Source organism: Saccopteryx bilineata, chromosome 7 (assembly GCF_036850765.1).
Source record: "Saccopteryx bilineata isolate mSacBil1 chromosome 7, mSacBil1_pri_phased_curated, whole genome shotgun sequence".
In the NCBI taxonomy this organism is placed as follows: Eukaryota; Metazoa; Chordata; class Mammalia; order Chiroptera; family Emballonuridae; genus Saccopteryx; species Saccopteryx bilineata.
The window spans coordinates 80,383,386-80,408,862 of record NC_089496.1 but is presented as its reverse complement, the minus strand read 5'-3'; the positions used below and the strand labels follow the sequence as shown (position 1 = coordinate 80,408,862).

Below are 25,477 nucleotides of genomic sequence, written 5' to 3'. Positions count from 1 at the left end.
CTGTTCCCTGAGCAGAATAATATCAATATGAATGGGAAGGGGTAAAAGGCAGAAAAAGGAGAAATCAATGGCATGTAATTTAATTATAATGTAATAGGCTTGAGAATACTTAATGGAAATGTCATTTTTACCTAATGGAACAACCAGTGCATTTTAGTTTCATGTACTTCTCTATTAAATCAGCTCCATGTCCTACTTATGTTGCTACTATAATATACTAACTACAAAAGCAGATTAACAAATTGCCAAAACAAAATTATTATTATATTCGTTTCATAAACAAACACATTCGCAATATAAGTGGTATTATTTTAAGGTGATCTTTAAAAATTTTTTTTTATTAAATTAATTGTGTTTACATAGATTCTAGGGTCAATGATCTTTAAAATTTAACATGGGTTCAGATGTTACAAATGAACTACACAGCAATAGTACTAGAGCCAAAAATGATGGTAAGAGTACAAAAATACAGGCTATTCCATAAACTAAATGTAAATAGGTAATGAAAACATCCACACATGCACACACACATGTGAATACACAGAAATTTAGCTTTTTGTTGAAATCACATGTATTATTAAAATTCTAATATTAAATTTGATTATGTATATTAAGTTTAGGCTTATTCTCAAGGACAGGACTTTAAAGTATTTGTAAAATATTTTATAAATCTTCAAATGAAATAATATCTTTCTTTGTATACCTCAAAATTGAAGTTAATATCAAGGGTTCAGATTCCTAAATTTTTAAAAAGATTATACATTATTTTTTAAAATGCCTACTTCCTAACTATAAATTTTACACAAAATATTTTAAATAATTATTTTTAGAACAAAAATTTAATTTTCCAAATATTTGCACGCCCAAAAAATCTTTGGCAATTCATTTTTGATGCCTGTAGCTTTAACTATGCTTTGGTATAACCAAAATACCCCCTTCTGAACACTATTATTACTATTATTGTTAATGCTTTTAATAATGTATCATTTTCTAGGACAAAAATAATCTAAGTAGTCCTATAATTATCTTTAAAAAGTAGACTTTTTCATTAGAGATGCTCTGTTTTTTAACATTATAACAAACAAAGCCAAAATAATTAAATGAAGTGACTGAGTAAACAGCACATTAATAAGTTTCAAGCACCTGGAAATTTCTGCTGCTCTCATCTGAAAAATTAATTGCAACTATTATTAACATGCTCTTTCCCTTTAACAACACAAAGTTCAATAAATAAGTAAAAACACCTGCCAAACTTTTAAAGGTAACTACTTTTTTACCCAGCTCTATACATTTTGCTGAAAAAGAACTTGCAAAGAGAGAACACCCTTACACAAACTTCTTATATTTCAAAGGAACTTGTAAAAGAGAATCTGCTGACATATTAGATCCTTTTTGCATTACCCCAAAGCTTTTCTTTTAAGAACAATTGTGGTAAAGAGACATTTGGCTCCTAAGAAATTCCCAAAGGGTCAACCATATGCATCCTTCCATGGCACCTTCACAGCGCTGCTTTCTAGATCCATGTCTCAAAAGCAGCTTTCATCATTTACTTATGTGTCAGTCAATATGATTTATGGACTGCATTCAACAAAGTCAAAGCATATAGAATGAGAAATATGACTACAATCTGCTAATTTGTTTTGTATTGAGCCACTTAAGAGTCAAAGACCTGATGTCAGACTGAGACCAGCAACACAATTAACCAGTCGGTGACAGATTCATCCATCCTCCCTGCCAGGCTGTGCCAATCAAAGACAGCATGAGGCGACATTTGGTGAAATCAGTAAGAAAACTCATTCTCTAAGTAACCTATGTGAGACCTTGCTTGACACTTTCTGAATTTAGTTTGTGGAACATGCCACTCTTTACCCAATAGCCCCTTGCTGCAAGCTGTGAAATAAGGCTTTTAATGCCAATCACAGGAACAATAAACCACAAACCACCAGCCCTCGGTTTAAAAAGAATCAAGAAAACACATCTGTTTGTATGTCAAGCCAAATTTCCAAAATAATTTACTATTATAGATTAAGCTAAAGATACTGTTTCCTTTGAAATATCATAAAATGATATGATAACAAAAATACACCACTTTTTATTAGATTATGGCTCAAAACTGTTTTGGTTTAAAAGTAATGTTTTGATAGATCTACTCTAATATAATAGTAGAAGAAATGTAGAATGCTTAAAAACTAATTTGACGCACTTAAATTTTCATTTGAAGTTTTCATTTCTGTCTTACTATTCTCTTATTTCAAAGATCTAATAAAAAAAAGGTTTGATTTCAACAGTAATTATATAAAAGCATTTTTCAATGCTGCTTTCATTCTCTCAAGTACATTTAAGATAAAAACGTGCTCTTGAAATCATAACCATTCGTTCTGTATTGGTCTACTTTCCTTAATGATCCCAAGAGAGCCAATTTTCCTTGCTATCCCTACAAAAGGTCAACTTTGCACAATAAACTACTTTTTTATTTAAGCAAAAAGGAATATATAGACTTAGAAATAGTCTCTGCATTTATTGTTCTTTAAATTGATAGCATGTTTTATTTTAAAACATTGTGTAATTCTTGCCAGAAAATAGTGAAAAAATGAAATTAAATTGTGATCAATTTGAAAATTAAATCTAACACTGGTAAGTAAATTTATTAATTCTGATTCTGTATGGCTGTTTAAACTTACCAATCTTTTAAAGTTGTTTAACTTAAAGCAGTAAAAATATTGCTTCAAACTCATTGCCTCTCAGTTTGCTACATAAATTTTAGTTGTAAAACTATAAAATAGTCTTTCAGAAGGGAAGCAAAAGAGGAAGGAAAGTATTTTAATCAGTCTCCTAAAGAGCCACATTATATCCTTTGAAAACACACAGACCGAAAGAGTGAGGACTTTTATCAAATGTGCAGTAAATGCTAAAATTAAAAATAAATTCTCAATTTAAATATGAAAAAAGACTCTAGGTTAAAAAAATTTTTTTAATTTAAGAAATTTATTATTCTGACTTCTACTTTATATAAGAACCACTAATCTAAAGTTTTACTATAAAAAACTACATCTCAGGCTAATGGAAATAATGTTATATAGTCAGGAAAAAAATACCTAAAACATTAGTATGAAACATGAAAATTTTCCCTACATGATTTCAAAAAGGCACAAAGATTCCTCTATCTAGTAAGATAGGTTTTAATCTATTTTCTGGCTGAACACTCTGTATACACTGAAATCTATAACTCTGGAATGTCTCAGATTCCCAATAATAGAGAATGGATGAGTTATAAGGTTTAAATATCCAGATGAATTCCTTTAGTGAGTTTTAATAATAACTTTAACACCATCTTGAAGACAGATTTTTGAGATTATGCCAAAAACATTCATAGGCCTATCAAAATATACTCACTCTAACACCCCCAACATTCTCCAAAATACCTCTTTGCACTACTATTTTCCTCCCATACTCTCTTTCTGTCTCTAAGTAAGCTGTAGCCTCAAAAGAACTGGATACCACATCAGTAAACCACAACTCCCACAATTATGAATTCCCATCTCCCCATCTCCCCTTCTTAGACTTTTCTCCTCCTAACAATCCCTAATCAAAAGGATACGAGACAGTAACATAAATGCTTCCTCTTGGGACTAATAGACATAAACACACACACACACACACACACACACACACGAATACAATTACCTTAAAGTTAGACACACACACACACACACACACACACACACACACACGAATACAATTACCTTAAAGTTAGAGAAAAAAAAATCTTCCCAAACTGGGAAAACTTCAGGACACCAGTAATACATGGCACATTTCCATTTCACTCAAAACTCCCTTATCCCAACCAAAGGATTCATCAATCTTGAGTGGCCTCTTTCTTTTTTTTAAACAATCTTTTGAACATGGTAATGCCAGATTTTTAGCTTTCTGTAAGTATAGCAGCTGCCATGGCAGTCCCGTGGTACCCTCAAACTAATGTAATAGGTAGAAAGATAAAGCAAGGGCAAGCAGAACAGTAAAAGTCTAGAAGAGGTGAAGGTTTTGAAGAGATGCCTCTGCTTCCAAGCAGAGATCTGGATAAAATGATGAGAGATGCATGCGCTTTTGCCGAGAGAAGCACGAAAGAGGAACCTAGTCTGTGTTGCTTAAGAATTGACAGGGATTATTCTGAACTCAAAGCTTTTTGATAACAGCAAACTGGGCAGACAAGCATATGTTTAAATAGGGAATTATTAAAAATATTAGGCCCTATAACTTCTCTTACTTGGCAAATGTAAGAAAAGCAAGGGAAATTAAACAGGACCTGCAATTTTCCCTGTGGTGATTGCATACTATTACAAAGCTACAAAATTAAGATGGAAAAACTGAAGAATCCCAAGAACTGTTTATTAAAGCAACAGCTTTGTGATACCACAGTCACTCTCATTTCCTTACATAAGCATCCAGGTTAGAATATCAAGGCTATATAATCATTAAAATGTAGTATTTCACAATCCCAGTATGACTTAAAATTTGCAAAGAAGTTGCCAGTTTAGATAATATAGGTGGTTTCCACATGATCATTAATTAGTACACTGGACAAATGTCTCCCAAGCCAATATATGCAGGTTTGTGGCTGATATAGACATATAAATGTTGACATATATATAAATATAGCACAGAATAGGCCTTTGTCATTCAAGAATTTACATTCAGGTTTTAATCTTTTAAAGAATGACTCTGGACCTCGCCGAATAGCTTGGTTGGTTAGTTCAAAGGTTGGCTGTTTGATCCCCAGTCAGGGCACATACAGAAACAGATTGATGTCCCTCTCTCTCTCTCCCTTCGTCTTTCTAAAATCAATAAAATAAACATTAAAAAAACTATTACATTAAAAAATAAATAAGGCCTTGACCAGTTGGCTCAGCGGTAGAGAGCCGGCCTGGCATGTGGAAGTCCCAGGTTCGATTCCTGCTCAGGGCACACAGGAAAAGAGACCATCTGCTTCTCCACCCCTCTCCTCCACATTCCCCTCCTGCCTCCTGCAGCCATGGCTCTAATGGTTGAGCAGAGTTGGCCTGGGACACTGAGGATAGGCTTGATTTTAGTTGCTGAAATAGCTCGGTTGCCCAGCAATGGAGCTGTGGCCTAGCCGGGCTGAATATCACCCGGTCAGGGCTTGCCGAGGGGATCCCAGTCGGGGCACATGAGGGAGTCTGTCTCTGTCTCCTTGCCTCTCACTTAAAACAAACAAACAAACAAATAAATAAAGCTTAAAAATTGACTCTAGGAGTCCAGTAGGGCTTCATTTGGTGAAAGACACATATTTGATTAACATGCTCTGTGAAATGGGTGGGGTGGGGGAGTAGTGAATCACTCAGACTGAATGCAAAGTTCAAACCTCCCTATCTCAATGTGGCTTGGCTGTCTTCTGTTAGCTGACATAAATAATGTAAGCTCTTGTTGCCTGACCTGTGGTGGCGCAGTGGATAAAGTGTCGACCTGGAATGCGGAGGTCGCTGGTTCGAAACCCTGGGCTTGCCTGGTCAAGGCACATATGGGAGTTGATGCTTCCTGCTCCTCCCCCCTTCTCTCCCTCTCTCTCTTCTCAAACATGAATAAATAATAAAATAAAAATTAAAAAAATAATGTAAGCTCTTGTTAAGGTCTGCCGTTTTCAATAATATTTTATAGCATTTTCTGAAAGAAATGACATGGCATAGTAATATTCTCAAATTTGGGAATTCTTAAAGTTTTGGGATATACTTATCCAGAATGTCAAGGGTTTTCTGAAAAGGCAATTTCACTGGGCTAAATCCTAATTATGAAAATGGGGTTTGGGTAGATACTATTAGAGTCACTTCCAGTTGAGTGAGTGCCTAGAATGGGATTTTAAAAGAATAACAAAAATGTTTCAAGTGAAGGGAGGATATATATTAAAACAAAACCAAACCCATATAAAATGGGAGAGAAAGATCAAGGTAAGTTACCTTCTTGCTAATTTTTTCTAGAGAGGACCTTGCAAATGACATTTGACTACACTGAGAGGGAGGATAAGACCTTACAGACAACTATTGTAGGCCTTGCCAACTGCTCCCCTCCTGCTTCCAAGGGACTGACAGGCTTTTCCTCTCGATGCTGCCATCTACCACACTGATTTCCATAAGAGGCAGACTTAAAACATGACAGCTTTCCTCCAATGCCTAGTCTCCTGAATGAAAATAAGAAAGCGATTCAAATGCTGTTGCTCATCTTCTGAATCCCTCCCCTTTATGTAATGTTGTCCTAACAGGCCCCTTTGGTGGGGCTTGACAGAGTCCAATCTCCCTACTTTTTGTATTATATTAGCTTGTATAAGATTTTGTATAAATACGTATCAGCATCTCGGCCTGTTGCATTTTCTGTCATCTCTACCTGACCTGCAAACAACCTGTAAATATGAATGCACCAAGGTTTTTCCACCTCTCTCACCAGCCATCAGCTCTATGCTTACCCTTTTCCATTCCTGTTGGCTCGATACATGGGATGGAAAAGAAAAATAGAGGTTCTTTGGTATCACTAGATTGTGGCTCGCACAGGAAATTTCTGACACCAACATCTTTTCCTCCCATCTCCTTGCTTTCTCCTCAGAGGACCTCGACCCCCTTTTTGCTGACTTTATCTGCTCACAATAAAACATAATCACAACTCAAAATCTCTCGTCCACATATTTTAGCCCTTTTTCTTCTTCACATTTCAACTTTTGCCCATTTAACTTGGGGATAAAAAAGTTTCTTCATTTTTTTTTCTTTCTATTGTGGAACACAGGTTAAAGGGAAGGTACCATTTGCATTCCTAGAACTTCACCATTCCTATCTGCAAACGCTTAAGTAACGTCCTAAATATAAGTTCTCTGTCGCCATCTGGCAATAAAACCACCAGATGGTGCATTTTTGTTTGTTTGAATCTTCTTGTTCAAGATGGTACTTTATACATAAAGCCTGCACCGCTGATCGGTTCTATATCATCTATAGATGTTAAAGAGTAAAGTTACAGGATATTTGTAAGTGTGCTTGTGTGTGTGTGTGTGTGTATGCACACAAATACTGTACATATACTTAGTCTACAGGCTCATAAGAGTTCATTTTAATTATTTCCATTTACACCTCCCTGATCTGTTACTTACATATTAGGTTTCATAGTTCTCTCCTAATCCACTGGCTTCCCACTGAAACTCTCATGCTGTTTCCTCCTAAAAGCCATCTATTAATACTTCTTCCAACTATGCCCTGATTAAAAGCAATTCATAATACTGCTTTCTACAACCTCTGATAGCAGGGAAATATTCAAGTATGCTATACTATATACACACATAAGAAAACTTATGAAACTAAATTACTCACCAAGATTCGTCATAACATTTAGCTAATAGAGACATCAACTTAATAAATACCTTAAAAGATTAAAGTTGTAAGATTCAAGTATATTCAACTTCAACTATATAAAAAGCAAGATTCTTTCATTTTGCAGTTAACTTCTAGCAATGAAAATCACTTAACTCTTTTATTACATTTAAAAAAACCCCACAACAAAAAAACCCCAAAAACTATAAATTCTACTTTTAATAATAAACTTTGACCATTTACAACTTTTTCATTTACATTCTTTCTCAGACATCTTTACCTATTCCCAATGCACTGATATATTATCAATGGTTTGTTCTTGTGGATTTTTGTATACTTGGAATTAGCTTGTAAGACTAATGAAATGGCTATCAAAACATGTTATAGAGGCCCTGGCCAGTTGGCTCAGGGGTAGAGCGTTGGCCTGGCGTGTGGGGGACCCGGGTTCGATTCCCGGCCAGGGCACATAGGAGAAGCGCCCATTTGCTTCTCCACCCCCTCCCCCTCCTTCCTCTCTGTCTCTCTCTTCCCCTCCCGCAGCCAAGGCTCCATTGGAGCAAAGATGGCCTGGGCGCTGGGGATGGCTCCTTGGCCTCTGCCCCAGGCGCTAGAGTGGCTCTGGTCTCGGCAGAGCGATGCCCCGGAGGGGCAGAGCATCACCCCCTGGTGGGCAGAGCGTCGTGCCGGGTGGATCCTGGTTGGGCGCATGTGGGAGTCTGTCTGACTGTCTCTCCCCGTTTCCAGCTTCAGAAAAAATACCAAAAAACCCACAAAAAACATGTTATAGAAAAACCTCATTTATCACCTTAAAAAGAACTATCTCATATAACTAACTTTTTCAAAACATTGGACATTGGAATGCCAAATCTTTTAAAATTTCTCATGCAAAACTAAAAGTGATCCCCAAATCTATCCCTGCCTTCTTAAACGGAGGGAAAGGAACAATCTGAACTTTTATTAGGATAGCAAGGTTAGTACTACTTCTGAATAACATCGGTATTTTGAGTATGTATATGGTTTATGACAGGAAACCTGTCAGCAAGCTTGACAAGTACTTACCAATTACTCTATTGAATGAGTAAAACGGTCAAGTGGAAAGTCTGTAGGTCTGTCTCTTCAATGGAACAAAGTATTTGTTCTTAGTGCTGGGAATTTGCAACAGCTATTTTGGTGCTATCAGGTCTTCTATTTTGTTTTAATCACTACTTAATTTATAGCTATGTCTGCAGAGCTGTGGTTTGATTATATTCTTTCATGGAGGTATGCAGTAAGGAAGGAGGAACATATAAATATTTATTATCAGGACTGATACCATCTTTACTAAATAACTTCCACATCGACATTTTCCAAATTTCTGCCTGCTAAAACAAACTGTAAACTTTCTCTTCAAAATCAGAAAGTGTTCTATATTTGATAAGTTTCTGATTCAAAAATTCTGATTGTGTAGTATACTTTTTATACTCTTTACACATATAAAAAATGACTTTTGTATACCTCATTTCTTTACTATTTCTCTCATATTAACTTAAAAAATATTTATCAAGCATGTACTCTGTGTAAGACATTGTTTAAGTGCTATAGAAGATACAATAATGAGTAGATACAGCCTGACCTGTGGTGGCGCAGTAGGTGAAGCATAAACCTAGAATGCTGAGGTCGCCAGTTCAAAACCCCGGGCTTGCCTGGTCAAGGCACATACAAAAAGCAACTACTACAAGTTAGTGCTTCCCGCTCCTCCCCTGCCTTTATCTCTATAGCCTCTCTCTAATATAAATGAAATCTTTATTTATTTTTTATTTTTAAAAGATTTTTTTATTGATTGATTTTTAGAGTGAGGAGAGAGAGAGAAAGGGATGGGGGAGAAAGAGCAGGAAGCATCAACTCATAGTTGCTTCTCGCATGTGCCTGACCCAGCAAGCCTGGGGTTTTGAACCGGTGACCTCAGCATTCTAGGTCGACATTTTATCCACTGCACCACCACAGATCAGGCAATAAATAAAAATTTTAAAAATAATGAGTAAATATTGTTTCTGACATAAAAGGATTAAATTCTAAAAGCAGAAAGAAGGCAAGTCTACAAACAGCTATACAAGACAAAATATAAATAGTACCATGAAAGTGAGACAAAGTATCCACACATGCTTAAGTGGAATTAGCAAAAACTTCAAAAAGGAGAAAGCATCAGAGATGGTTTTTGGAAGAAATACGGGGTTTTTACAGTTATAAAGAAAGCCAAGGTAGAAAATCAAAGATAGATCCAGGACACAATGAATTTTCCACTTTGGATGACCATGTTGAACAATGGTCAGAAATGTATCTGAAAAGAGGCTGAAATCATTTTTTTTTAGCTTGTGAAATTTTTACTTAACTCAGTAGATGAGCAAGATACCCTGAGGTTTTTGAATAAAAATTAATTAAGAATTAAGATTAGAACATGCTTTAGAAAAAGTTATGTACCACTGGTACATAAGATAAACTGAAGTAAGGAGAAACTACTGGAAGAAACTAATATGAAGACAATTATAATAATCAAAATTTGAACTTCAATAATAGAACTAAGAACAGGAAAAAGAAGATATAGGTTATTTTAGGGTATATTTATTTAATTCATTTATTTACTTGATTGATTTTAGAGAGACAGCGAGAGGAAGGGAGAAAGGGGGGAAGAGAGAGAGAGAGAAGCATCCATTTGTTGTTTCACTCAGTTGTACACTCACCAGTTGTTTCCCGTATGTGCTCTGACTGGGAATCACAACACAACCTTGGCGTTTTTGGGGAATGATGCTCTAACCGACTGAGCTAACTGGCCAGGCCTAGTAGAGGTATATTTATATTTCAAATGCTAGGTGAGATTTTTTTACAATAAGAATAATTTTCAATATCTATACATTCAGAAATATTAGTTTTTATTCTGGCCTTCAAGAGCTCATAATTCGAAGTAGAAAGGAAGAACACACACAATAAAAAGCAAAATATGATGCACACATATAAAAAAGCTAAGGCAATTCGGGAGAGCAATACTGGGCCTGGAGTAAAAAACATTTGTAGGCCCTGGCTGGTTGGCTCAGTGGTAGAGTGTCGGCCCAGCATGTGGAAGTCCCGGGTTTGATTCCAGTCAGGGCACACAGGAGAAGCGCCCATCTGCTTCTCCACCCCTCCCCCTCTCCTTCCTCTCTGTCTCTCTCTTCTCCTCCCGCAGCCAAGGCTCCATTGTAGCAAAGTTGGCCCGGGCACTCAGGATGGCTCCATGGCCTCCACGTCAGGGGCTAGAATGTCTCCAGTTGCAACAGAGCAATGCCCCAGAGGGCAGAGCATCACCCCCTGCTGGGCGTGCCAGGTGGATCCTAGTTGGGTGCATGCGGGAGTGTTTTTGCCTCCCCACGTCTCACGTCAGAAAAATACAAAAAAACCCCAAAAAACATTTGTACCAGGTTATTAATCACATTGGGTTATATGAACTGGGTTAGATATCTACAAGTGCACTTGAGATAAGAAAAAGCATTCAGGTAAAGCATAAATAGTTTTACAAAAAACTAAATTTTTTTTTAATAGGGACAGAGAGAGAGTCAGAGAGAGGGATAGATAGGGACAGACAGACAGGAATGGAGAGAGAAGCACCAATCATTAGTTTTTGTTGTGATACCTTAGCTGTTCATTGATTGCTTTCTCAGATGTGCCCTGACCGTGGGCCTTCAGCAGACCAAGTAACCCCTTGCTCGAGCCAGCGACCTGGGTCCTCCGCATCCCAGTCCGAGGCTCTATCCACTGTGCCACCGCCTGGTCAGGCTAAAATTTTTGAGTGTTCATTATATGCCAGGCACTTTCCTAAACATTTTATGCACTCTATCTCATTTAACTATCACAAAAATCTATAGGGTATAATACACTCTTATTGATCTCATTTCACAGATGTGGAGGTGACGACACAGAGATTTCCCAAAGCACTGCACTCACTACAGGTGAATCATAATATTAACTTTCACAGTCAAGCCCCAGAGCATTTTGACTGCTTCACCAAATCAGTAACATTACCTTCAAACTTAGGTCTCCACAAAACTATAAATATACCAAGAACATTAACATTGCTAAAATAATTAGAATTTATTATAACTACCTAATAGAGAAAAATAAGCAGGCAGAAAGTACACTATTTTCTAACTCACAACTAGCTTTAACTAGTACCTACTAACTGACATGGCTGTGTGATCATTACTACTAGTCTAAAAGAAGTCAGCCAGCCACTATTCCAATAACAGCAGAAGCAGTATTTAAAGTAGCAAAATAAGTACACTATAAAACAAGCAAGTTGGCCCTCCTGCATACTGCAAATTTTGCTATAATTTAAAGGTATTCATTATTTAAAAAATGTGATTATAATTTTATTTTGAAGATTTATATGTGAGTTTTTACATCCACACTAATCAGATAAGTTCTCCTCCAAATATTTATCTACCTAATCAAGTTGTGTAGTCAGCATCAAAATACTGAGAATGTTAGCAATTATTAAATGTCAGCTGAACAGGCAAATTTAGAAAACATTAGCTCTTTCACAGGATTCTTGGCAATAGAGCAATTGTTCTCAAATTTTAAGCCAAAAGTACAGGTTTCTAAGCTCTGGAAATTTTAGTTAAGTCTATTGCTAAGCACTGAAAGCTGAATTTTTAACAAGTTTCTCTTCCCATAGTGATTTTAATACAAAAAAATAAAATGTCTACTTCTTCTTAAATAGAAAATTGCAGCGACTATATGATTCTAAAGATGCTTAGAAAGGATAAGTCACTACACTGCCACACAATCTGCTAATTTACCTTAAAATAAATGACTCAAGAAAAGAGGGTACCCTAAATCCTTACAATTAATCATTTAAATGTAATTTCTCCCCTAAGAAGTAACAAGTCAAAGTAAAAACCAAATCATTAGTCTCAATTTAAATATATATAAGCCTCTGCTGAAGTCTATAATAAATAGATAGTACTGACTTATTCCTTTAAAATAGCAAATATTAAATAGTAATTCCTTAAAGTAAGATCAATAAAGTTAAAATACAGTAGGCTTAAATGTTTAATTTTTTAATTATCTAATTTACTTTTCAAATTCCAATAATAAACTATATAATATTTAAGCAGTATTTTTTTTTTTTTTTTTAGAAAAAGTTATGTAGAAACATGGATTTAACCTTTTTATATTAGGTCAATAAAACTCAAAATCTACATATCAGTGGAAACTGAATGTATGGTATAGCCTACACTGAAGGTGCCCTTCCACAGAAGAAGCTGTCCTCATCACCAAACAACACAATGAAAAAGGAGAGAGCACAAGCAGAAATGGAGGAAGGAGCACTCAGCTGGCCAGGAAGATCCATCTAATTAACCCCCACAAGCAGTGGGCTGGCAGCTGTGTTAGCCGGACAACTCATTCTTCTGGAAAACTGGAATAGACACTAGATACTACATAATCTCTAAATCCTTCCTAGATTTAAATTTTAATACATTGTGTTTAGATTAGTTTAATTATCCCACCACAACAGTTATTTTATTGAACTATTTTCTATAATATTTCTAAATGTATGCAAAGGTATTCTGTGAGGTATTTAAACCTACAAAGTCAAGATGAAATTTAGCTAAAATTTAGTAACCTAGTCAATAAAAGTCAGTCAACAACATTTAACATACTAATACCATGTAAGTCATAGGATTTGTGATGTCTTTATCACAGCTCACACCATACCATTTTTATGAGTTACAGTCAATAAGTTAGATCAATATTATTCATTACCATTATAATATATTAATATTTTTAAAAATAAGATTTAAATAAGAAAAGACTATTTGTAAGCATATATACAATATATGGTCATGCTTTCATTTGATAAGGAGAGTACTAAAATGGACTCAAACCTGACTGCCACAATTTAAAATATATAATTTTGTATTTTTAATAATTCTTTCTAGTATCACATAAAAGAAAAGATGATTAAAGCCTATGATTGTATTGTTGATTACTACAATTCTCCTTTGTAGTTTACAGTCAAGTAAAAGGCCACTAACTCATACTTAATTAAGAAAAAAAGGCTGAATCAAATAATAAAAAAATGTAGCAGGGCTAAAAGAGAAATGAAGTTCCAGGACAAACAAATCTAAGTTTAGTTTGGGACTTTACATATGTCTGAAATAATGATGCTTAAAAATGTATTATATATAGGGACCTTAGAGATGATCTACTCTGATAAATTTATTTCAAAGAAAAGAAAACAGGTTATTCACAATCAAGAGGATAGATTACGTTAATGTGTTTGCTTCCCATCCATCCTGAGACACAAGTGAAATAAAAAGCATAGAATTTTTCCCTGGCCAGCTGGCTCAGTAGTAGAGCAATGGCCCAGCGTGTGGAAGTCCCGGGTTCGATTCCCAGCCAGGGCACACAGGAGAAGCGCCCATCTGCTTCTCCACCCTTCCCCCCTTTTCTTCCTCTCTATCTCTCTCTTCCCCTCCCACAGCCAAGGCTGAGGATGGCTCCATGGCCTCTGCATAAGGAGCTAGAATGGCACAGAGCAACACTCCAGATGGTCAGAGCATCACCCCCTAATGGGTATGCCGAGTGGATCCTGGTAGGGCACACGTGGGAGTCTATCTCTCTGCCTCTCTGCCTCTCACTTCAGAAAAATACAAAAAAAAAAGGCATAGAATTTCAAAATACAATAAAATTAACAGCAAAGAAAAATGAAAGTATATGGGTAACTTCATCAGGGGATGCTTTCTGGAAGACAAAGATGAAACCGAAGAGAAAACCATTGCCCTTTACATGCTATCCAGCTGTGCAATAAAGGTCCAGAGTTGGCAGGTATGAGAGGACAGAAACAAGAAGCGGGATGGAAAACAAGAAAAGTAATTGAAGATTTCTGGAACAACTATGTCAAAAATCTTCCATTTACAGAGCACAGGGAATTTCTATACTAAAGGTTTGTGGGGAGAGCTGAGACTCCTGGTTTAGGTGGAGAGAGTGAAAGGGGGGAAGAGAAGAAAAGAAGCCCTCCTCATTCTGGCATGGTGTGGTGATAATGAAAAGAGAGGCAGGGAAGATGACATAATTTGTGGAATCAGTGCAAAGTAGAAATGATGGGGTCCCTTGTTTACAAATTAAGAATTTCAAGATAATAAGAATGAAGAGGCCCTGGCCGACTGTCTCAATGGATAGAGCATCAGCGCATCAACCTGGTGGATCTCCCAGGTTTGATCCCCCATCAGGGCACAAAAGAGAAGCGACCATCTACTTCTCCCCTCCCTCTCCTCCTTCTCTCCCTCTTCACCTCTCGCAGCTAGTGACTTGATTGGTTCAAGTGTCCTCCCAGGTGCTAAGGATAGCTTGGTTGTCCTGAGCATTGGCCTCAGGCACTCATGATAGCTCAGGTGATTCAAGAATCAGCCCCAGACAGGGTTTACTGGGTGGATCCTGGTCAGGGCACATGCGGGAGTCTGTCTTTCTATCTCCCTTCCTCTCAATTAAAAAAAAAAAAAAAAAAAAGAGCGAAGCTCCACAGCCACATGCAGGGCCTTCCTAGATTCAAGACCCCATGAGACTGCACAGGTTACACACTAATGAAGTAGGCCCTGAAGAGAAGAGACCACAGTCTAATGAATAGCTCCAGACTGATTCTCTCTACCCTGAATCCTAGAAAAAATGCCCCCAAAATTTATATTAAAAATTCCCATTAAAAAAAATTAAATGCCCTGGCCAGATAGCTCAGTTGGTTAGAGCATCAGCAGACGTTGCCGGCTCGATCCTCAGTTAGAGTATATACAGGAACAGATCGATGTTCCTGTCTCTCTCCCTCCCTTTCTCTCCCTCTAAAAATCAGTAAATAAATTTTTTTTAAATAATAGGTTATTTACACAGTAGCAGAATAAACCCATATAAACTCTCTAAGACTTATTAAAGAGAATAAGCAAAATAAAAAATAAAAACCTATTTAAGCAAAACAAATAATTTCAACAAACAGAAAATACCAGTATTTTTAAAAGATTTTATTTATTCATTTTAAAGAGAGAAGAGAGAGAGAGAGAAAGAGAGAAAGGGGAGGAGGAGCAGGAAGCATCAACTTAGAGTAATTGCTTCTTGTAATTGCCTTGACTGAGCAAACTCAGGTTTTGGAACCATTGATCCCAGCATTCCAGGTCAATGCTTTATCCATTGCACCATCACAGGTCAGGCCAGAAAATGCCTTTTAAAAAGCCTTTAATACTCAAGGATATTTGAAAGATAATATATCCACTTTTTAAAAAAAGAAAGTATTCTATGAAAAAAATAATACTTAAAAAACAGAAGAGATTCCTTAGAAATTAAAAGTATAAGTAATAATATAGTCTATAAAAGGACTGAAAAATAAGATTGAGAAAATCTCCCAAAACATAGAACAAAATATATAAAGAAATAGAAAATGAAAGGAAGGTTAAAAGGAGAGAACCAATCTGGGAACCCTAATATCTAGCTAATGAGAGTTCAGGAAAGAGAGAGCAGAAAAATGGAGGAAACAAGATTATCTTTAAAATAATAGAAGAGAATTTTTCTGCACTGAATAAGGATACAAAATTTTTTAAAGAAAAGGGGCCACTGAGTAAAGAGCTAAGTAAATGAAATAAAAGCTCACATCTCCACACATTTCCATGACACTTTCGAACCGGCAACCTCAGCATTCCAGGTCAGCGCTTTATCCACTGCGCCACCACAGGTCAGGCTGTATCTATTCATTATTGTATCTTCTATTGCACCTAAACAATGTCTTACACAGAGTAAGTGCTTGATAAGTATTTTTTAAGTTAATACGAGAGAAATAGTAAAGAAACGGGCTATACAAAAGTAATTTTTCTTATATGTAAAGAGTATAAAAAGTATACTACTTCATGTTCAGGATTAAAACAACAGATCCTAAAATGTGGATGCCAGAAGACAATAGAAGAATACAAAGGAAATTATCAGAGTAAAAGCTATTCAACCTAGAATTATATAACCAGCTAATCTACTAATCAAATAGGAGGTCAGAAGATATTTTATGGTATACAAGGACTTAGCGAACTTCCCTCCTTGGAGGAAGTAATTGAGGCAGTTCAACAAAAGCAACCTGTGAGGTAATAACGCAAAGAATCCAGGAAATAGTTCCCATCCCAGAGAGCAGAGAAAAAAAGTCCCAGGACAACAGCTATGCATGATCTAGCAGTTCCAGAGAGCAACTAATACAAATCAGAGACAAAGGCCTCTAGAGCTGTCAGAAGACAATAAATGAAGAACTAATGGAATGAGGGGAAGGGAAGCTAGTACCTTCATCTTAAATAGAAGAGAATTAAGATACTGACTAAATTAAAATCAGAAAAAAACAAGAACTGCAGGATTCCATACATTGGTGGGACATAAAAACGAGACTAAGAGACATGGACAAGAGTGTGGTGGTTACAGGGGGTGGGGGGAGGAAAGGAGGGAGAGGGGAAGGGAGAGGGGGAGGAGCACAAAGAAAACTAGACAGAAGGTGACGGAGGACAATCTGACTTTGGGTGATGGGTATGCAACATAATTGAATGACAAGATAACCTGGACATGTTTTCTTTGAATATATGCACCCTGATTTATTGATGTCACCCCATTAAAATAAAAAAAAAAGATACTGACTAAATTAGAATAAACAGAAAATAGAAATATATTTTACATAAGAAAATAAACAGAAGAAATAAAAACATAATGTAACAATCACTAGGAGAAAGAGAGGAAAGGAGAGATTGTTACGTGTGCTTTATCTTTCATAGAATAGAATCACTAGATATTCTCTCTCTCTCTTTTAATTAAGATAAACAGCAGAAGAAATAAAAACATGTGGTGAGAAATGGGAGTCTGAGAGAGCAGAATTGGAAGTGGGGAAAGGGAGAGAGACTGTTTTCCAGTCCCAATTCTTCTGGACGACTTGAGTTAGTTACTATTACACAAATTAAATATTTTGTGGTATCAGATACATTCTCTGGGGAAAGAGATTATGGTTTTAAGCACAAAGAATACTAAAATTAGCTCATCAATAAAACACTAATAGCCCAAAGCAAAATATTAAGCCAAGGACAAAACTCTTCAAAGGAAACAGCAAAAAAGGCAAACATCTGAAAAGGGAAATTAATCAATGCGGAAGTAGATAGAAAGTCTAACATTTAGAGCATATATATTCCTGTCTTGAAAATAGTTTCTTCTATGGTATTTTAATTTTATTATTAAACATTCTGATTTCTTTCTTGAGTTAATAAAAAGTAATTTTTGTTTGACAATGGAACTTTAAGAGCTATGTTATGTTTAGGGCTGTTTAATAAATGTTTAACAATTCTCTGGGGGAAAAGCCTTCATTTGTAAGACTAGCTGATTTCCATGCTCTAACTACTCCTACAAAGGCTACAAATGTGATGTCACTGAATGCACGGTTGGGAAGAAATCCGCACTACAAGCTTTCACAATATGTATTTCCCAGCATGATTTTGAAGCCATTTTCTCTCAGTAGGAAGGCATCTCTAATCTTAGAGTAAAAGACATTGGGAGGATGACCCTATTAAAAGACAGTCTTTCTATTGACACCTTTTTAGGCATTTATTCTCTAAAGGGAGCTATACTTTTAACCAGATAATGATTTTCTTGAAAAATACCCAAATATACTAAGATGTAATTATAGAACACATGCCAAAGATAAATTAATTATTCCTAAAATATTTTTTATTGTTCATCACCACTTCTATTAATGCAAAAAGCCCCCAAAGTTAAACATATCTGAAAGCAAAGGGAAAACATCTCACTGGGGGAAAGAAAGTTTTGATATTTAAAATTCAGAGAAAGGCAGATTATTTTAACATCTCTAGAGGTATAGCAAATATAAGTATAGAAAATTAGTTTATGGCTAAAGATAAAACAATAGCTTCTAGAAAGGAAAAATATAAGCACACCAATCAAGATATTCTATTTATTTCTACTATAAAAGATGGCCACTTGTTAGTACAATATAAACATTTGGGCAAAATGGGTCCCTTAAGCAAATAAATAATATGTAAAGAAATTAAAAACTAGTTATCATTTACACATACCCCTTCGTGGTTGTAAATCAACAAAATATCTTTATTGAGCCAAACGCATGATTAGCATTTATGAAAGAATGAAATGCTAACTGTTCTTTCCAGAAGTGAACCAGCACCAGGTCTTCAGGTGGTACAATCACAGTAAAACATTCATGAGTTCCACTGGCAGTCACAAAGGATACTTAGATAATGTTCAAGCTGCTCAACAATTTCTTTTACTTACATACATATAAGTGGTGAATGAATGTTTAATGCTATTTTAAATTCTTCTAATTTAAAATTTTTTAACTAAAATAAAATATTTTTAATTAATTTTTGGAGAGAGAAACAGGAACACCGAGCTGCTCCTGTATGTGCTCTGACTGGGGAATCAAACCTGCAACCTCCATGCTCTGGGACAACATTCCAACCAACCCAGCTATCTGGCCATGGCCTAATTTTTTTTTTTTTCATAGACAGAGGAAGGAAGGGGGGGGGAGGAAAGGGAAGCATTCATTTGCGGTTCTTCTCAGTCATGTGTTCACTGGTTGCTTCCCATGTGTGAGCCTGCCCTGACCCAGCCATCTTGTCATTTTTGGACAACACTCTTAACCAACTGAGCTAACTGGACAGAACCTAAAACCTTATTTTTAAAAAACCACCAAAGCTTGCTAATAACTTATGCTTAAAATAAGTGTCATAACTGAATAAAAAAAAGTGACTTGTAGAATATATGCCAAAATGGAACAGTGATTATTCTCTGAAAAGATAACAGATAATTTTTATTTTTTTCTTTACTTTGCTGTATTTTCTAGTTGTCAAGGAAAAGATTTATTAGAAACAAGCAAGGTCATTTAAACATTTGAAATATACTGCTCACCAATCAGACAAGACAAAGAAATAAAAGGCATCCTTATCGGAAAAGAAGAAGTAAAGGTATCACTTTTTGCAGATGATATGATCCTATACATCGAAAATCCCAAAGAATCCACAAAAAGACTACTAGAAACAATAAGCCAATACAGTAAGGTCACAGGATACAAAATTAACATACAGAAGTCAATAGCCTTTCTATATGCCAACAATGAAACAATTGAGAATGAACTCAAAAGAATAATCCCCTTCACGATTGCAACAACAACAAAAAAATACTTAGGAATAAACATAACAAAGAATGTAAAGGACTTATATAATGAAAACTATAAACCATTGTTAAGGGAAATTGAAAAAGATATAATGAGATGGAAGAATATACCTTGTTCTTGGCTAGGAAGAATAAATATAATCAAGATGGCTATATTACCCAAAGCAATATACAAATTTAATGCAATTCCCATCAAACTTCCAATGACATTTTTAAAAGAAATAGAGCAAAAAATCATCAGATTTATATGGAACTATAAAAAAAAAAACCCGAATAGCCAAAGCAATACTAAAGAAAAAGAATGAAGCTGGGGGCATTACAATACCTGACTTCAAACTCTATTATAGGGCCACGACAATCAAAACAGCATGGTATTGGCAGAAAAATAGACACTCAGACCAATGGAACAGAATAGAAAGTCCAGAAATAAAACCACATATATATAGTCAAATAATTTTTGATAAAGGGGCCAACAACACACAATGGAGAAAAGAAAGCCTCTTCAATAAATGGTGCTGGGAAAACTGGAAAGTCACATGCAAAAGAATAAAACTGGACTACAGTTTGTCCCCCTGTACTAAAATTAACTCAAAATGGATCAAAGATCTAAACATAAGACCTGAAACAATTAAGTACATAGAAGAAGACATAGGTACTCAACTCATGGACCTGGGTTTTAAAGAGCATTTTATGAATTTGACTCCAATGGCAAGAGAAGTGAAGGCAAAAATTAATGAATGGGACTACATCAGACTAAGAAGTTTTTGCTCAGCAAGAGAAACTGATAACAAAATAAACAGAAAGCCAACTAAATGGGAAATGATATTTTCAAACAACAGCTCAGATAAGGGCCTAATATCCAAAATATACAAAGAACTCATAAAACTCAACAACAAACAAACAAACAATCCAATAAAAAAATGGGAAGAGGATATGAACAGACACTTCTCCCAGGAAGAAATACAAATGGCCAACAGATATATGAAAAGATGCTCATCTTCTTTAGCTATTAGAGAAATGCAAATCAAAACTGCAATGAGATACCACCTCACACCTGTTCGATTAGCTATTATTAACAAGACAGGTAATAGCAAATGTTGGAGAGGCTGTGGAGAAAAAGGAACCCTCATGCACTGTTGGTGGGAATGTAAAGTAGTACAACCATTATGGAAGAAAGTATGGTGGTTCCTCAAAAAACTGAAAATAGAACTACCTTATGACCCAGCAATCCCTCTACTGGGTATATACCCCAAAAACTCAGAAACATTGATACGTAAAGACACATGCAGCCCCATGTTTATTGCAGCATTGTTCACAGTGGCCAGGACATGGAAACAACCAAAAAGCCTGTCAATAGATGACTGGATAAAGAAGATGTGGCACATATACACTATGGAATACTACTCAGCCATAAGAAATAATGACATCGGAACATTTACAGCAAAATGGTGGGATCTTGATAACATTATACGAAGCGAAATAAGTAAATCAGAAAAAACCAGGAACTGCATTATTCCATACATAGGTGGGACATAAAAGTAAAACTAAGAGACATTGATAAGAGTGTGGTGGTTACGGGGGGGAGGGGAGAATGGGAGAGGGAAAGGGGGAGGGGGAGGGGCACAAAGAAAACAAGATAGAAGGTGACAGAGGACAATCTGACTTTGGGTGATGGGTATGCAACATAATTGAACGACAAGATAACCTGGACTTGTTATCTTTGAATATATGTATCCTGATTTATTGATGTCACCCCATTAAAAAAAATAATAAAATTATTATATAAAAAAAAAGAAATATACTGCTCACAAAAATTAAGGGATATTTTATCGCTTCATATTCATTTTGAAATATCCCCTACTTTTTGTGAGCAGTGTAATAAAAACTGCTAATTCGAAGAGTACTAACTTAGAGATAAAATATTTATTTCATATGCTAATCAGATTTCAATGGCATTAGCTAGCATTAGTTGGCCACTGTAAGCACTGCACTCAAGCTATAAGAATTACTTAAATAAATATGCTTTATGGAGATATCTTTCGCAGTAATTTCTTTAAATGGCTGTGTAATGTAAAAGTACTGAACCTACAGCTAAATAATGAGCTAAAAATATAGGCATAACTACAAAATTAAAATAAGACTTCTTTGAGTGTTGAAGGAGTCCAGAACTGGCCCCTTTCTCTTAGGTCAAAGTGTAACCTGAAATTAATAAATCGTTTTTAGCTTAAAACATTTAAATAAAAATGGTACCTTATACAGTATGTCCGTAAAGTCATGGTGCACTTTTGACCGGTCACAGGAAAGCAAAAGACAACAGAAATGTGAAATCTGCACCAAATAAAAGGAAAACCCTCCCAGATTCTGTAGGATGATATGGCAGCATGTGTGCATGAGCAGATGATGACACAACACCGTGTATACAGTGGAGCAGCCCATGGCCATGCCAATCGAGATGTGGACGGTACAGAGGAAAGTTCAGTGTGTTCTGTGGCTCACTAAATTCAAATCTGTGACCAAAGTGCAACGTGAATATTGGCGCGATAGGAATAACATTACTTGTTGGGATAAGCAGTTGAAGGAAACCGGCAGTTTGGTGGAGAAACCTCGTTCTGGTAGGCCATCAGTCAGTGACGAGTCTGTAGAGGCTATACGGGATAGCTACCTAAGGAGCCCTAAAAAATCTGTGCATGAGCCCACACCGAACTGCACTGAATAGGTATGAAACTGGGAGAGTTTTCCTTTTATTTGGCGCAGATTTCACATTTCTTTCGTCTTTTGTTGCTTTCCTGTGACCGGTCAAAAGTGCACCATGACTTTACGGACACACTGTATAATACCATATGTTACTTAGAAAAAGAATACATTTAATAATATTGCCTCTGTTCTTTGCTTGAAAGAAAACAATCTAGTAGAATATTTTATATAACTTCAGGGTTTCAGAGAATTAATACACTAAGCCTTAATATAATTATCAACTATAAAGTTTATCATAGACAATAATTTAATATTTTTGCTTAAAAATTATGCTCATAGTTCATCCCCTAAATAAGAATATACTGTTCTTAGGGTTATTTTCTGTTTTAAATTTTTTTAAATTAATGGGGTGTCATTGATAAATCAGGGTACATATGTTCAGAGAAAACATCTCCAGATTATTTTGACATTTGAATATGTTGCATACCCCTCACCCAAAGTCCAACTGTCTTCCGTCACCTTCTATCTGGTTTTCTTTGTGCCCCTCTCCCCCCGTAACCATCATACTCTTGTCAATGTCTCTGAGTCTCGTTTTTATGTCCCACCTATGTATGGATTCATATAGTTCTTAGTTTTTTCTGATTTACTTATTTCACTCAGTATAATGTTATCAAGGTCCATCCATGTTACTGTAAATGATCCTATGTCGTCATTTCTTATGGCTGAATAGTATCCATAGTATATATGTACCAAAGCTTTTTAATCCAGTTTTTTCTTTTCTTAACTGTAAACTATAATTTTTTATTTGGTCCTGTCCCATATATATTTCTTTTTAATTTATTTAATTAATTATTTTTGAGAGAGACAAGAAGGAAGAGAGATAAGAAGCATCAATTCGTAGTTGTGCCACGTTAGTTGTCCATTGATTACTTCTGATATGTGCCTTGATGAGGAGCTGAGGGGGCAGGGCTCAAACCAGCAACATTTGGCCTCAAACCAGCAAGCTTTGGGCTCAAGCCAGCAACCTTGGGATCATGGTGATGATCCCATGCTCAAGCTAGAGACCCTACGCTCAAGCTGGCAAGCCTGCATTTAAGCTGTATGAGCCTGTGTTCAAGCCTGCGACCTTTAAGTTTCAAACCTGGGTCCTAGGGCGCTCCAGGCTGACACTATCCACTGCTCCACCAACAGTCAGGAGTTAATTTCTTTTTTAATTTACTGGGTTGACATGGTTTTCCAAACCATGTAGGTTTCAAGTGAACAGCTCAGTATAGCATAGATGGACCTGGAAAGCATTATCCTGAGTGAAATAAACTAGACAGAGAAAGACAAATACCATATGATCTCACTTATATGTGGAATCTAATGAACAATAAACTGAGGAACAAAACAGAAACAGATTCATGGACACAGGGAACAGACAAGACAGCTGTCAGAATGTTATGCCCTGTATTTATTGCAGAATTAATCTATATTGCATAAAAAATTATTTCCTTTTTAGAAAAACCCATGTCAGTTGACATAAAAATTCATAATGGCATATGAAAACTCATCTAATACTACACAAAATATCATATGAGTAATCTAGTTAGGCCAGGAGTGAGTCTCTCTCAATGTCACCAGAGGATGTCCTATGAGAAAATAGGATTTCTCTCCAGATATCAGCCTCCTGAGGTGAGGCATTTACCCCAAACATTTCTGATATACAACCCCTCTTAGTCCTACCAGCGTTACACACAAAATTCCTACCTATCACTTCATGCTAACCTGTGAACCAGATATCACAACATACAAGTGTGACGTGTGCATGTTTCTGCACACGTGCACGCACGAGCATGTGTTTACTCCCGAGATTGCTTTTGGCTAGAGGCATGGCGAGTTATACTGAAAATATGAATTCAAATTAATTGAACAATTATTTAATGCATACTATATGAGGAGCACTTTTTAAAACTAGTTGATATAAAAATTAAATATATATAAATGTTCCCCTTCTTAACTCAAGGCCAGCAGTTAAGAATATAGTATCATCCCTGGGTAAGTTTCTCAACGTTCTTTGGCACAGATCCACCATTATAATTTCTTTTAAGAAATTTTTCTTCTTTTTATTTTTTTACTGACATCTTCCCTAAACTATTTTTTTAACTATTTTAATCAACCCTTGAAGCATCTCCTGATAGGAAAAGAGTAAAAGATGAAGGGGAAAAAAAAATTTTTTTTCATTTTAAACAAGGGAGATGGTTGGAGGCAGTTAGGCTTCAAATTGCATACTTTATTTTTGTATTCAGCTATAACTTTTCATGAGATAAAAAGGTCAATAAATTTCTTCCTATTTTATTTGTACAAAAATGACTCCACTTTTTTTGGGGGGGGTAACAGAGACAGAGACAGAGAGAGGGACAAATAAGGACAGACAGGAATGAAGAGAGATGAGAAGCATCAATCATCAGTTTTTCGTTGCGACACCTTAGTTGTTCATTGATTGCTTTCTCATATGTGCCTTGACCACGGGCCTTCAGCAGACCAAGTAAACCCTTGCTGGAGCCAGTGACCTTGGGTCCAAGCTGGTGAGCTTTTGCTCAAACCAGATGAGCCTGTGCTCAAGCTGGTGACCTTGGGGTCTTGAACCTGGGTCCTCCGCATCCCAGTCCGACGCTCCATCCACTGCACTATAACCTGGTCAGGCTCCACTCACATTTGTAGTTCTATTATTTCTGAATATGCCTAAAAATGGCATGTTCTTTCCACCATAACCTCTTTGGTCTTTGCATTTCTCATCTGAAAAATCCAATGTTTCAGCTTACTCATATTCAAATGTTCCTGTTACTCATTTTTTCAGAGTAATGTTTCATCAGTAAATTGTTCAAGATGTAGATACACTATGACTACAAATCCAGATAGAAGAACACTATTTTACTTTTAATCTCTAGCCTAAAATTGTCCAATAATTTCTTGGCCTTTTCTAACTAGAAAAGCCATTGATTAACTGACTTTTATGAAAACTACTCCTAGGCCTGACCTGTGGTGGTGCAGTGGATAAAGCGTCGACCTGGAAATGCTGAGGTCGCCGGTTCGAAACCCTGGGCTTGCCTGGTCAAGGCACATATGGGAGTTGATGCTTCCTGCTCCTCCCCCCTTCTTTCTCTCTGTCTCTCTCTCTCCTTTCTAAAATGAATAAAAAATAAAAAAACAAACAAACAAAAAATAACTTT

General features: G+C 36.1%; 1 protein-coding gene across 2 annotated transcripts in view; it reads right to left on the bottom strand.

The window, feature by feature from the left end:
- EXOC6 (exocyst complex component 6) overlaps positions 1–25,477 on the bottom strand; it is a 203,954-nt gene that overhangs the window by 55,665 nt on the left and 122,812 nt on the right. The gene's annotated exons all lie outside the window — the stretch shown is intronic.